The sequence below is a fragment of the Narcine bancroftii genome, chromosome 5, assembly GCF_036971445.1.
Source record: "Narcine bancroftii isolate sNarBan1 chromosome 5, sNarBan1.hap1, whole genome shotgun sequence".
In the NCBI taxonomy this organism is placed as follows: domain Eukaryota; kingdom Metazoa; phylum Chordata; class Chondrichthyes; order Torpediniformes; family Narcinidae; genus Narcine; species Narcine bancroftii.
The window spans coordinates 59604927-59620085 of record NC_091473.1 but is presented as its reverse complement, the minus strand read 5'-3'; the positions used below and the strand labels follow the sequence as shown (position 1 = coordinate 59620085).

At 39.8% G+C, this 15159-nt stretch overlaps 1 long non-coding RNA gene across 2 annotated transcripts in view; it reads left to right on the top strand.

The window, feature by feature from the left end:
- The window catches only part of LOC138762691 (uncharacterized), a 31930-nt gene extending 17698 nt beyond the window's left edge, over positions 1 to 14232 (top strand). For both annotated transcript variants that reach the window (XR_011357058.1, XR_011357057.1), the window contains exon 3: positions 14146 to 14232. This is a non-coding gene — a long non-coding RNA (uncharacterized lncRNA). The remainder of the gene's footprint in view (positions 1 to 14145) is intronic.
- The last annotated feature ends 927 nt before the right edge of the window (positions 14233 to 15159 follow it).

Genomic DNA, 15159 nt, shown 5'->3' with positions numbered 1-15159 from the left:
GCCTCACACACTTAACCCTCTATTTTTTTTATATCCATTTGTCTAAGAATCTTTTAAGCTCTTTGCCAAATAAACCATCATTTGAAGTTTTCTTAAAATAATCAAACCATAATGAGCTGAAATTCTTTCCCAATAAAGAACAACTAAACTGGAGCAATCTGTGACAATCCTGCAGCCGTGAAGTCCTGCCTGATTGCTCCTTTGCATTTTATGTGTTTCACTTTGTTAGAAACAGAATTTACCTTTAAAGAAATTGCTCGAGACAAAAATTGAGAACAAAGAACATTTATTATAACAGCAATGCAAAGTTGGGTGCTTCCCCTTACCTTGGGAATACACACATACACTGGGGCTCACCCAACTTTTATACAGTCAATTTCAGTATCAGAATACTTTCCCCCTTACATTCTTCTGCCCCCTGGATGGGTTTGGCATAGGCAATCCTTCCTGCCTACATGCAGTTTCAGTATACTTGGAGGACCAGGGGGTATCCTTGTCGGTGTCCCTTCATGTTATTGTCCTTATTCACACCTTCCTGATTCTCGGGGCTACAGTCTCTTGGTATACAGAGTTGGCTCATCCTGTCTAGGGTTGGCTAATTTAATATTTATAAATCTGTGAAAGGTTAACTAATTAGATATGTAGGACTTGGTACTTCTGTCTAGGGCTAGGAGACCCTTATCTGATCCAAACTACCTCAACTTCCTACATTCTATTGTTCCTTACCACTCCTTATCTTAGTCTTATGGTGGCTCTTGTCACAAAGACTAGAAGATTCTTATGTTAATCATGCTGACTCTGCTTTCCTGCATCCTAATTCCCAAGCTCATCCTGCTTGTACCTGTTACAGCCATTAACTGATGTATGAATTTTAGTTTCCTTCATGTTCATAATTTTAGATCAGTTTTCCCATCTCTCACAACTTGATAAATATTGTTGCCTGAAACTCAGTCCATAACTTTAGTGCCTTAGAGATTGGTTCACTGAATGAAAGCCACACAGCCTCAATTCAAAAGAGATCAACATTTCATATGTGGACCCGGAGCTCCTCTGCAGCAGACCCAAGATCCTTGAGATTGGAAGGTCATTCTGCAGGAACCAGAGGCACTGGAGGAAACAGGAAGCAGTTGATGTTGAGGTGATCCAAGTGCAAGGCAATGAGCAGTATTCTCCTTTCCTCCAGCCACCTGTCTCAACACTATCCACACCACCTCTTCCTCAGTGAGTGTGTGCATGATACACTCTTCTCCCCAATCTTGTACTAGTTCTGTCTCACTATTAGCAATGCTCCCTTCCTCCCACTCCAAGCACCTTTGAAGGTAGATGCACACCTAGTTTTATGTTGTTTTTTTTTCAAACTTTATTTATTTGAAAAATTATTGGTAATCATACAAAATACAAACAATAACAAGACATTTATATATATATATTTAAAAAAATTAAGAATTAAGAATAAAATAAAAAAAGAAAAAGTAATCTAAATTTTTCAAAATTAAATTCTCACCCCACCCCCACCACCCCTTCAGCCAGCTCTCTTAAGGAGAGTCCAAAAAAATATATAAAGAAAAACTAAAAATAAAATAAATCTAAATGCATATAATCCAAATATGGTAACCACTTATTAACAAAAAAGTAATTATCATGCAAAACATATGTAATTTTTTCCATAACAATATAAACTTTCAATTCATTTTGCCATTGCATTATATTACTCACTGTATTATCTTTCCATGTACTTGCTATACACTTTCGAGCTATGGACAATGCTAAATATACAAATGCAATTTGAAATTTATCCAACCCCAATCCCTTTAAAGGAATCACATAACCCAATTAAAAAAAAATGGATGGATCTAATGGTAACTTAAACTTATACAATTTTTCCAAAATTAACTTAATTTCTTCCCAAAATGGTTGTACATACATACAGGACCAAACAGCATATAAAAAAGTTCCAACACATGTACAACATCTAAAACAAGAATCTGAATTACTAAAGCCACATTTTTTCAATTACTCAGGAGTTAAATTTAACTGATGCAAAAAATTGTAATTAACCATTCCATATCATACATTCGTCAATCTAGTAACACTATCATAACACATATCCGTCCAATATTCTTCAGGTTAAGCTTAGATTTCTCCCATTCCAGCTTATCCATATTATCTTGTAGTACTTGATACATAACAGAAATATAGCCCTTCTTTGGTATAGAAGAAATCAAAGACTCAAATTCAGACAATACAGGTAAAATCATCTCTCTACCATACATATTTTTTGCCAATGATCGGTTGATAGTAAACAAACGAAGAATTTTCTGCGATACCAAAACATTCTATCATTTGATTAAAAGAAAGAAATTGTCTTTCTACAAAGCAATCCTGTAATGTTTTTATACCCTTAAAATCCCAATTCTTTAAGTGACTATTAAATAATGAAAAAGGAATAAGCTGATTATTATATAATGGCGTTAAAATAGATAATTTACTTTTTGATCCTATAATCTTATTCTTTTTTGTCCATAACATCAATAAATGTTTTAATATCGGCATATTATACTCCCGTAACAAATTTATATTCCACCGAAATATAAATTGATGTATTGCAGTTTCAGAAATACATGCCATCTCAACTTTAGACCAACTTGGAGGCCGATCCAAATCCATTAAACCACTAATAAATTTAAGTTGGGCTGCTTCATAATAGTTCTGAAAGTGAGGTAATTGTAATCTACCTAATGCATACTTCCAGGTAAGTTTATTTAATGCTACCCTTGGTAGTTTACCTTCCAATAAAAATTCCCTGGTGATTTTATTTCAGTCGTGAAAAAAGTTCTTTGCAAGAAAACATGGTATTGATTGAAACAAATATTGAATACGTGGAAAATATTCATGTTAATACAATTAACCCAGCCAATTAGAGTTAACGGAAGGTCCTTCCACTTAATTAAATCTGCTTTAATATTTTTCAATAATGGAACAAAATTTAATTTATATAAAGATTGATACTCAGTATTCACAATTATTTAATTTTATCCGACCATTTCAAATTAGTAACATTTTTATTAACTGAATGATCTCCTTCACCAACTGGCAAAATTTCACTTATATCCCATTTAACTTTATATCCAGACAATGATCTGTACTGTGTTGGAATCTAGGGGTTAAAACAGTAAGAAATAAATGATTAATTAATAAGTTTATTTGTACTGCATGAGTCAGGGAAAGAGGAATGTGGCTAAGTGGCTGTCACAGCATGGAGCAAAGTTGGCTGAACAGAAATTGGCCGCTCCCAAGATACAGGGAGAGGATATGCATAAAACGATTTAGGAGGTATGCTCAACTGAAGGAGGTGGGAAGTAGCACAGGAGACACAGGCCAGATCAGAACAAAGAATGGCCCGCAAGAATCAAAGGGAATGGAAAACCAGTCTAGGAAGAAGATTAAGGCACGAGGAGGTGTTAAAGAGAACAGCAGAAATTGGCCAGACAGGGACCAAATGGTGATTAGAAATATCTGGGGATGAATTAATTTCAGATCTAAACAACAGGATAGTCTGGCCTGGAGGATTAACATGGGAAGGCTACACCCCAGAAATCTGCAAAACAGGAGATGACTTGTGATAACCCTTATGCAAAAAGATCTAGCAGGGAAAACAACTTTTGTTCTGTGTGATAAGATTGACCTATATAAACTGTGCCAACTGGACAATAGGGGTCAGTCTCGGGGAGTAGCTCACTGGCAGGTGACCTATGAACTAACAGACTGACCCAGAGCTCTGATAAGTTTTATTCTTGTGCTGTGCTGTGCTGTGTGGTGTAATAAACTGACTGTTGAACCGAATACCTTCTCCTATCACTTCATTCAACGAACGCGCTGGACTCAGCTCACACATAGACTAAATTAAGAGTAAATAAATTAAAGCCAGAGTCCAACAACTGTAATAAACATTTGTGTAAGTGTGGCAAGGATTGTTCTGGGTTTGTTAAATATATCAAAACATCATCTGCAAATAAATTAATCGTATACTCTTCATCCAGAACTCTCATCCCTTGTATCTGTTCATTTTGCCTTATTAATTGAGATAATGGTTCAATGGCCAATGAAAACAGGGCTGGTGACAATGGACAATCTTGTCAGGTAGAACGTGTCAATTTAAACGACGACAAAACTTGTCCATTTGTCACCACCCTAGCAGTCGGGTTTGTATATAAAGCTTTAACCCCAACCAATAAAAAAAGGGCCAAATTTAAACTTTTCCAAAACCTTAAATAAAAAATCCCATTCAACCCTATCTTTTTCTGCATCAAGTGGAACCACCATTGCACTTGATTGCTGCTGATGTGCATTGACCAAGCTAATTAATCAAAGAATATTATCTGAAGCATGTCTATTTTTAATAAAACCCATTTGATATACATGTATCTTTCTTTTTTTTCTCTTCTTTCTTCTTTTTGGGCAGATTAGAGGTGGGTGGGTTGGGGTGTGGGTGAGGGAAGGGGGGTGAGGGGTTATAGGGGGTTTGTTTCCAAATATCATGTATGTATTTTTGAATAGTTTTTAAGTTTTATTTATTAATTGTATGTTTCAATAGATGCATTGTGATATAATAAATAAATTGTTCAAACAAAAAAAATTGCCTTCCGTCTCACATGCAGCCATCTTCAGCGCAAACTCCGAGAGATCCAAAATGAGAGATGGACTCGCCTCGCCAAACGAACCCAGCTTAGCGCCGACATTGGCGACTTCAGAGGTTTTTATGAGACACTAAAGGCTGTGTACGGCCCCTCACCCCAAGTCCAAAGCCCTCTGCGCAGCTCAGACGGCGAAGTCCTCCTCAGCAACAAGATCTCCATCCTCAATCGATGGTCAGAACACTTCCAATCTCTTTTCAGTGCCAACCCCTCAGTCCAAGAATCTGCCCTGCACCAGCTCCCTCAACAGCCCTTGAGTCTAGAGCTGGATGAGGTCCTTACCCGGGAAGAGACATATAAGGCAATTGAACAACTGAAAAGTGGCAAAGCAGCAGGTATGGATGGAATCCCCCCAGAGGTCTGGAAGGCTGGCAGCAAAACTCTGCATGCCAAACTGCATGAGTTTTTCATGCTCTGCTGGGACCAAGGAAAGCTGCCTCAGGACCTTCGTGGTGCAATCATCATCACCCTGTACAAAAACAAGGGCAAGAAATCAGACTGCTCAAACTACAGGGGAATCACGCTGCTCTCCATTGCAGGCGAAATCTTCGCAAGGATTCTCCTTATTAGACTAATACCTAGTGTCGCCGAAAATGTCTTCCCAGAATCACAGTGTGGCTTTCGCGCAAACAGAGGAACTACTGACATGGTCTTTGCCCTCAGAAAAGTGCAGAGAACAAAACAAAGGACTCTACATCACCTTTGTTGACCTCACCAAAGCCTTCGACACCGTGAGCAGGAAAGGGCTTTGGCAAATACTAGAGCACCTCGGATGCCCCCCCCCCCACCCCAAGTTCCTCAACATGGTTCATCCAACTGCACGAAAACCAACAAGGTCGGGTCAGATACAGCAATGAGCTCTCAGAACCTTTCTCCGTTGACAACGGCGTGAGGCAAGGCTGCGTCCTCACACCAACCCTCTTTACTATCTTCTTCAGCATGATGCTGAAACAAGCCATGAAAAACCTCAACAATGAAGACGTTGTTTACATCCGGTACCGCATGAATGGCAGTCTCTTCAATCAGAGGCGCCTGCAAGCTCACACCAAGACACAAGAGCAACTTGTCCGTGAACTACTCTTTGCAGACGATGCCGCTTTATTTGCCCATTCAGAGCCAGCTCTCCAGCGCATGACATCCTGTTTTGTGTAAACTGCCAAAATGTTGAGCCTGGAAGTCAGCCTGAAGAAAACTGAGGTCCTCCATCTGCCAGCTCCTCACCATGACTACCAGCCCCCCCACCCCACATCTCCATCGGGCACACAGAACTCAAAATGGTCAACCAGTTTACCTACCTCGGCTGCACCATTTCATCTGATGCAAGGATCGACAACAAGATAGACAACAGACTCGCCAAGGCAAATAGCACCTTTGGAAGACTACACAAAAGAGTCTGGAAAAACAACCACCTGAAGAAACACACAAAGATAATTGTGTACAGAGTCGTTGCCATACCCACGCTCCTGTTCAGCACCGAATCATGGATCCTCTACCGGCATCACCTACGGCTCCTAGAACGCTTCCATCAATGCTGTCTCCACTCCATCCTCAACATTCATTGGAGTGACTTCATCACCAACATCGAAGTACTCGAGCTGGCAGAGTCCGCAAGCATCGAATCCACGCTGCTGAAGATCCAACTGCGCTGGGTGGGTCACGTCTCCAGAATGGAGGACCATCGCCTTCCCAAGATCGTGTTATATGGCGAGCTCTCCACTGGCCACCGTGACAGAGGTGCACCAAAGAAGAGGTACTAGGACTGCTTAAAGAAATCTCTTGGTGCCTGCCACATTGACCACCGCCAGTGGGCTGATATCGCCTCCAACCGTGCATCTTGGCGCCTCACAGTTCGGCGGGCAGCAACCTCCTTTGAAGAAGACCTCAAAGTCCACCTCACTGACAAAAGACAAAGGAGGAAAAACCCAACACACAACCCCAACCATCCAATTTTCCCTTGCAACCGCTGCAACCGTGCCTGCCTGTCCCACATCGGACTTGTCAGTCACCAATGAGCCTGCAGCAGACGTGGACATACCTCTACATAAATCTTCGTCTACGAAGCCAAGCCAAAGAAGAAAGAAGAAGAATCATATATGTATCATGTATGTATTTTTGAATAGTTTTTAAGTTTTATTTATTAATTGTATGTTTCAATAGATGCATCGTGATATAATAAATAAAATGTTCAAACAAAAAAAGTTAGTCAGGTTCAGTTCTTTATTGCTGGTTAGAGGATATACCGTCTTTGTCATGGCCCTGCATAATTTCCTTCATAAAATGTCAGCCTCTGGTCCTTGCCTTTGTGCTCACTACCCAACATAAAATATTTTCATTACAAAATTATTCAAGTGATTATTTCCATAGGCCAATGTTTCTGAGCAAAAATGTGTCCAACTATGTGCTTCGTTAAATGGAATTGTCATCCAGCTAGTGGGTGGCAGTGGGATTCTAAACTTGAATGCAAAGCTCAGACGTACTAATGAAATGTGGAGTGCTGCAGTTACTGGCCAGACAGCATGGAGCTTCAGTTGCATTTCCCTGAGTGTTCCCCACTGTGCATGCAAATAAAACAGTCACAATAAAGAGCATTACCATAAATTTAACTTCATAGCTTCAGGCAACACCCAACTGGGCAATCCTTCAAAACTTAAAAATTAAGGCTGAAATAAAAATAGTGACTCCACACTGAAGATTTCCCTGCTTTCTTTGCTTGATACCAAAAGTGGGAAAATTACATCATTGTTTTTATGAATGGATTGATAAGCCTCATTTTAAAAGTTCTCTGTCCTCAGCAGCCTCAGCTGGAGACGCAACATTGGCTGCACCCCCCCCCCCCCCCCCCCCCCCCCCCCGAGAGGGCTATTTGCTTTGCATTCTGATTGCTCATCATCAGGAAAATACCAGACCCTACTCAGGTGATGACTGCTTCAGAGCAGGTCAGTGATCCAACCAACCTTTCACATCTGTCCACTTGACCTTTTCTGACCTCCTGACATTGCTTCCAACTGGTCAATTCCTTCCACAGGCATCAACTCAATCTCTGTGCTTTCAGGCATGCTTTGCTTTAGTGCTGTACATATTACATTTTGGTGAACATTGCTCTGTCAGACATTCCAGCGCAAACTGCCTGTTTCCGTAAGGCTTCTAGTTCTAAACTTTCCAAAACAACCTGAACTAAAATATGGAGAATGTATTTGTGGGTTAGATTTAGTTTAAAAATTATAGTTTTGCAAACTGTCTTATGTATTGATTACATAAAGGATGCTGCTTGAACAATGAGACTGTATTAATTTAGTTCATTCAATTAATATAGTTTTTTACATCAATTGTATCTTGAATAGATTGAAATCAGATCTATCATATCAATGTTTTAGGTGTGTTGAAGATGCAAGATCTTTTTATACAATCAATGTGGTCTTCTCCCAATGTGAAACCTCTATGGGTGACGATACATAACTTTTTGGAACAAATTACAGGAGTTGATTTTCAGCTAAATCCCAATTTATTTTTATTAGGAAATATTGAGGGTACAAATTCTAAATTAGCAAGAAATGTATTGCAATCACTTAGAAATTGGATACATCTTCAACCATGCCAAGGTGGCATGCTGAAATTCAAAGTTGTATTCCTTTGGAAAAATTTAATGATAATTTAGGAAATAAGTACTCTATTTACAAATTTGGCTCCCATACACTCAATGAGATTAAATTTGTTTTGATATCTTTTGTGTCCCTCTAGCCCTGTGGAATTCTCTGTATGTTTATATTAGAACTGATGGGTTGTACTGCACGACATCTCTCTCTGCAATCCGAAGATCCTTTTTTACCTTCTTTTTCTTTCTTCTTGTCTTTTTGTTCCTATAAATGTTTTTTTTTTAACTTTTTTTCAATTTGTATATATTTTTGGGGGGAGGTTGGGTGGGAGGAGGGGTTTTGGGGTGGGATGAAAACCATCATGTATGTAATCATCTGTTTTTTTATATCTGTAGTATTATATAATCATTGTAGTTACTGCATGTATGGAATATTAAATAAAAACAATGAGGCTCTGTGTCGATCCTGATATTGCCTACTGTTAAGCAACTGCATAGAGAAAAACAAAAGCTGCAGATGCCAAAATCTTGAGCAAAGACATGCTGGAGAAACTCAGAGGGACAGACAGCATCAATGGGTAGAAATGATTCATCAGCATTTCAGTTTGGGATAGTTTATCAAATCTAGTCAAGTTTATTGTCATTTGTTTGTTCAAGTACATTCCAACAAAACAGCATTCTCCGTCCTCAGTTCTAAACATGCAGATGCATAATCAAACATAACACATATACAGACAAGCAATACATATGCAAGGCAAGTATTTAATCTATACAAATAAATATTGTTTCATGAATATGAGTCTCGGATGGTTAGTGTGGGTTGCTCAGCATTCTCACTGCCCGTTGGAAGAAGCTGTTCCTCAGCCTGGTGGTGCTGGCTCTGATACTCCTGTACCTCTTCCCCGACAGGAGCAGCTGAAAGATGCTGTGTGCAGGTTGGAAGGGATCCTCACTAATTTTGTGCACCCTCTTCAGACCACGATCCGTGTAGATCACATCGATGGGGTGACAGGGAGACTCCAGTGATTCTCTTTGCCTCTTTTATGGTCCTATGGATTGACCCTTGATCCATTTCTCAGTGGCAACACTGTGATGCAGCCGGCCAGGACACCCTCGATAGAGCTCCTATAGAATGTTGACATCATGGTGGCCGGAAGCCTTGTCCACTTCAGTCTGCTCAGGAAGGACAGTTCCTGATGCACCTTCCTGACAAGTGAGTGTCCACGATAAGTCACTAGTTAAGTGAACTCCAAGGAACTTGGAGCTCTGCACCCGCTCTGTTACAGAGTTGTTGATGTGTAGAGGAGGGTGGTCGTTCTAGACCTCCTGAAGTCCACAATCATCTCTTTCATCTAGTCCACATTGAGATTTGGGTTGTTACTCTCTAACCATTTCACAAGATCATCCACTTCTTCTCTGTAGTCTGACTCAAGATTGTTGCTATCAACACAGAGTTTTGACAAAAGGTACAGACAAAAATATATTGACTGACCATTTTGAACCATGGATCATATCTGTCCTGCTGAGCTCCTACACCAGTTCTTTGTCTGAAATCAATTGCATCTGTATTCAAAATTGGACAGTAGAGTGGGTCATAAATTTGTTCAAGAACAGAGTACAATTCTTGTTTTGTGTGTTGGCCAGCTTTGCTAGCAGAACATCTCAGGGATCAATGCACAACATTCAGCTCTTTAAAATCCACACTAATCTCAGAGATGGAGAATGCAGTGTGCAATGCACCCAGGGTTACTGGTGAGGTGAATCTAAGTGGAAAATTGAGACATGCAAACTTTGGACAGTAATGATATCAAGTAGGAGACCAAGAAGGTGGCAAAAATTTAACACATTTGGTAATGAGACAACATGCAATTAAAAGGTCCGCTCAGGGCAAGATGAATTTGGTTTCATTAAAGACACCATTAATGGCTTACCTGTACAACTTATTTCATCAGCATTAACTTTCAACTTTGTTTAGGGCCAGGAGTTTGAAAAAGTTAAATTTATTATATTCATTCTTTATTATTATGGCTGTGCTTTGGGAATTCTTATGTCTGGTTATTCTCACCATGCTTTTCTTTGACTTTTAAAAAAAAATCTGTAGCACATTCCATAATTGTACTGTACAAACATTATTACTGAAAATCAATAAAAATATTTTAAAAAGAAAACCCATCAAGACTACGCTCAGGCCGGGAAATGAAATGGGAAAACGGCACTTGGGAGTATCTCATTACTCTCTAGACCAGAAGATTTATATGCTGCTAAAAAGCAATAAAAGAACTGTTTATGTTCCAGAGTGGCAATTCATTTTGATTTCACAGATATTCTATCCATCGATGTCAAGATACAGTTTCCTCTCAAACACAGTCCCTTTGTAGTGGTGGATTTTTCAACTCCACTCACCAGCGGTATCCAGTTCTGGTGTTAAACAAGAAAATCTGTAGATGCTGGGGTCAAGTGCACCACACAAATGTGCCGAGAAACTCAGCAGGCCACACAGCATCCATAAATAGTAAAGGGTAACCAACACGCAGGCCCAAAACACTCGGTTATCCTTCTCTTCCTGTGGATGCTGTACGACCTGTCGAGTTTCTCTAGCACACTTTTGTCTCCGGCTGCCATGCCAAGATTTGGGGTCCTGCATCTCCTCCTCATCTGCATTCTGCAGCAATGTGGACTGCATGAATTGTGGTCCTCCTCCCACACATCATCAGCTTTTTCGACTCCCCACAGTCTGCCTAATGTTCACTTTCTGTCTGACAAGTTGAAAAGGGATGAAAAGAAAATGGACCTGACCACATATTTCATTTGACATGGATATTCATCTACTATTAACAAGTTGATGGCTTATTCTGGAACTTGCTTGGTTGTTATTTCAAGACACCTCAGCCCTTTTGATGTATTTTCTGACTTCTGTCTGCGGACAGAATCCACACAAGAGTCATTTTGCATTCACAACACAATGTCCTTCAAATCAAACTGGAGTCAAACTTTATTGTTGCTGTCAACTAACAATCAGTAATGATAAATACAAGATGGATTTGCATTGAAAAAAATCACACTGAATTGTAATCCAACAATCCTGAATGGGAATTTGACATGAAATATGTAGGAATGTAAAATATTTTTAAAAATCTAGTCTTGTTCAACATCTTCATTCAAAACAAGAAATAAAGTCAAATGAACACAATGAGAAAACAATGAAAAATTCAGCAAATCAGACCCATCTTTTGATTTCTAATGCTGAAATTGAACTGTATATTTTATCCCAATTATGGGATTGCAGGGCACAAACACTGGAACAAGAGATTACCTCAGCAATGAGGCATTGTTCGAGTTTTGGGAGAAAATGAGAATACATTAAAATGTGATATGCCCTACAAAAGGGAATTCCGAATGTGCTCTTAGCTGATGCTGATCACAGACAGAGATTTAGAAAGCACCATCCTCCCTGGGTAGACACTCGGACGGCAGATGCTGGAATCTGTAGCAGTGAGGGACTCAGCAGGTCAGGCAGCATCCATGAAGAGAAATGGACAATGTTTGGGTACTGAACCCTTTCAAGACTAAAGTGGGAAGGGGAGATGGCAAGCATATAAAGGTAGAGGGGAGGGAGAAGATGGGGAGTGGCCAAAGTGAGAGGTGATGTGAAGGGGGGGGCAAGTAAGATGGAACAATGAGTAGAGGAAGAGATTGTAGGTGAGGAGGGGCGAAGGCTTGAGGGAAAAGTGAGAATGGGTGAAGGACAGACAAGAACAATGAACCTGAATTTACGCCCCCGCTCTGATCGGGGGCGTAAATTACCTGAAGTTACACTGCCACACTGATCAGGCTCCATTTTGACTCCACAATCAAAATAGTCAGTATTGACGTGTCCATTACTAGATTGAAAAAGATTTTGTGGCCTTGTGATAGTCCAGACCTATCACCAATGTATATAGTGTATATAGTTACAGTATCTAGACTGTGCTTACAGCGATTGGCTGAGAGCTAAGCCATGCCTACTGTTTGGGCTTTAAAGGGTTGTGTCCCTAGCCAGGTCGGATCATTCCGGACTGGTCGCCCACCTGTGAAGAGCTCCTGTCTTTTGCTAATAAAAGCCTTGGTTTGGATCAACAAGTCTTTGATTCTTTCGACGAGCTCTACAGGCCTAAAATACATTTGCCATCCAAAATCTACAAATCCTGCTTTCCATCCCAGTGTCTATTCATTGTGTATCATGTCACTATGCACCATGTTCATGCCAGTGTCACTGAATTATTTTTAATTCTGTCATTCACATTTATTGAAAGAAATCCTTATCTCACCATTATTTTCTCCCTTCTATCTGGCTACATTCAAAATCAAACACATGTTTCAAAGCCACAAAATATCAACACTCACAGTCCAAGTTAAACAGCCTCTTCACATGTAAACCATCCAAATCTCTCAGCATTTAAAATAATCTGGATCATGTTCAAATTCAGTCCTTTCTCTGATGAAATCAAATCCCCCTTGGCCCATTTTATAAACAAGAGGCAATCCCTAAGTATCTGATTCATCGCTGTTGCTAATCTAGAAACATTTGCCAGTGCAATCGTCTCCTTTTGATGCTAGGGTTTCCAAACTGAAAATCAATTTCCCAAATGTGCCATCACAGAGACATCTGGCTCACAAAACAGAAGGTTTCGAGGCACTTCCAATTCCCAATTATACTTCCTGATAAAGGAACACATTGACTGGCTAGTTAACAAATACCCTGTGATCATGACCAATAATTCAACTCCATGATGGACACCACTTTATTATGTGCATACCTGAGACTTTGAAAGTGTCTCCCCTACACCCCCATTTGCTTCCTGCTATTTCATATTGACAAATAATTTGTTTCTGTTCAATTAACTAAACTTCCATAATTGCAATACGTCACTAACATTGTTGCTTCACATTACAGAGCTTTATTCTGGAGGCCTTTTCAAATTTGCATGCATCTATCGTCTTGTTATTTAATCTCATTGCTTTCTCAAGTTACTTTGAATAATTTAACACAAATCTGATTTGCTGACAAGAGCATACTTACCACAACAGGCACGTTCCACTCCAAGTTGATGCTACTCATGTTCTTGATTATTGCTCCCTGAGAATTTGGGGTCAAGTGTGTTATAATCCCTTAACTCCAGCCTCACATTTCTGACTATCTGGTTAACATCAGCTTTTGAAAAGAAAACGGCCATGGAAGCTGAAATTGGAATAAAAGTACACAAAATTCTGGAAATACTCAGCATTGGTGTGGAGAGATGCATGTGTAATATCTCAGTACAATGGCCTTAGTGTTAGCAAGCAATTTTTGGAGAACAGGGTGTGAGTATGGAAAACAAAATGTCTACCTGTGATTGAGAGGAAATCACCAGTGTCACCGGTGGTGTTGGTGCTCGCTGATGGTAAGGCTCATTCATCATGGCTCATCTGTCCGGAGGAGGTGAGATGAATGAGGGCAAAATGTGAGGTAAAAGACATGCAGCGATTCTGGGATACAGAACGCGGCAGCTGAGGAAAGTCTGATCTGATAATGCTGGAAATCCCCAGGTCAGGGACCATCCATGGAGAGAGAGAAAAATAAAAGTTAATCTTAGACTAATTGCATTTCATTACAAGTGGTCAGGTTCAGAAAACAAAACAAATAATAATCTATGAATAAGAAGCCTTCACCATTCACCTCCTGTGATGTTCAGTCTCCCTTAATTGACAACCTGACATTCCCTTTATTCTTTCCATCCTTCCCCCTTTTCTGCAATTTAAAACCACTTTGATTTCTGACTTTTTCCAGTTCTAATCAAAGATCATTTAACTGAGTTATTGACTTTCATTTTCTCTCCACAGTTGCTGCTCGACTTGCCAAATATTTCCAAAATGTTCTGCTGATATTTGTGCCCATCTTTGGACCAGAGTTGCTGTCACTTTAAGAGTATGGAGTATATTCTAAATATTGCATGTGTTGTCCAGATGTTTAAGTTTGATAATCTTAATGAAAATGCTTCATGGGTCAATACACTTGAGAGTTGCCTCTACCAAATAATTACAATTAGGAATCTTTCCAGACTTCAATCAAGGCTCAGATGAACAATTATTTTTTTAACACATCTATTATTTCCTCATCAAAACTCATGGATCTGCCCAACATGACCCCAAAAGTTAGGACAAAGGAAATATGAAATTATGGATTTGAGGTGGATCTCAGTTTTTTTTAAAAAAATGCAGATAAAAGAGAAGTACCGTCTTCTCAGGAATTGTCAGCATGGATTTGTGAGGGGAAGGCTGTGCCTCTCAAGCTTAACTGAGTATTTTGTGGAGGTAACAAAAGATAATGTTGAAGGTAGGGCAGTAGATGTGGTGTATATGGATTATAGGGTCCCCCATGGTAGAAAACAGAGAGCAGTTATGGTCAGAAAGTAATCTGCCTGGATGTCAGTGACTAGTGGAATTCTGCAGGGATCTGCACTGACAACATTGGTCTTTGTGAATTTTTTTTAATGACCTGGACAAAGAAGTAGAGGGATGGTCAGTAAATTTGCAGATGATATGAAGGTTGGAGCTGTTGTGGGTAGTATTGAAGGTTGCCACGGGTTACAACAAGATATAGACAGGATGCAGAGTTGGGCAGAAAAGTGGCAGATAAGAGTTCAATCTGGATAAGTGTGAGCTTATACATTTTGAATGGACAAACGTGAAGGCAGAGTACATGGTTAGTGCTAGGATACTTAACAATGAGGCAGATCAAAGGGACCTTGGGACCAAATCCATAGATCTCTCAAGGTTGCCGAGCAGGATGATAGGATACTTAAGAAGGCCTATGGTATGCTGGACTTCATTAGTCAGAGGATTGGGTTCAGTAGT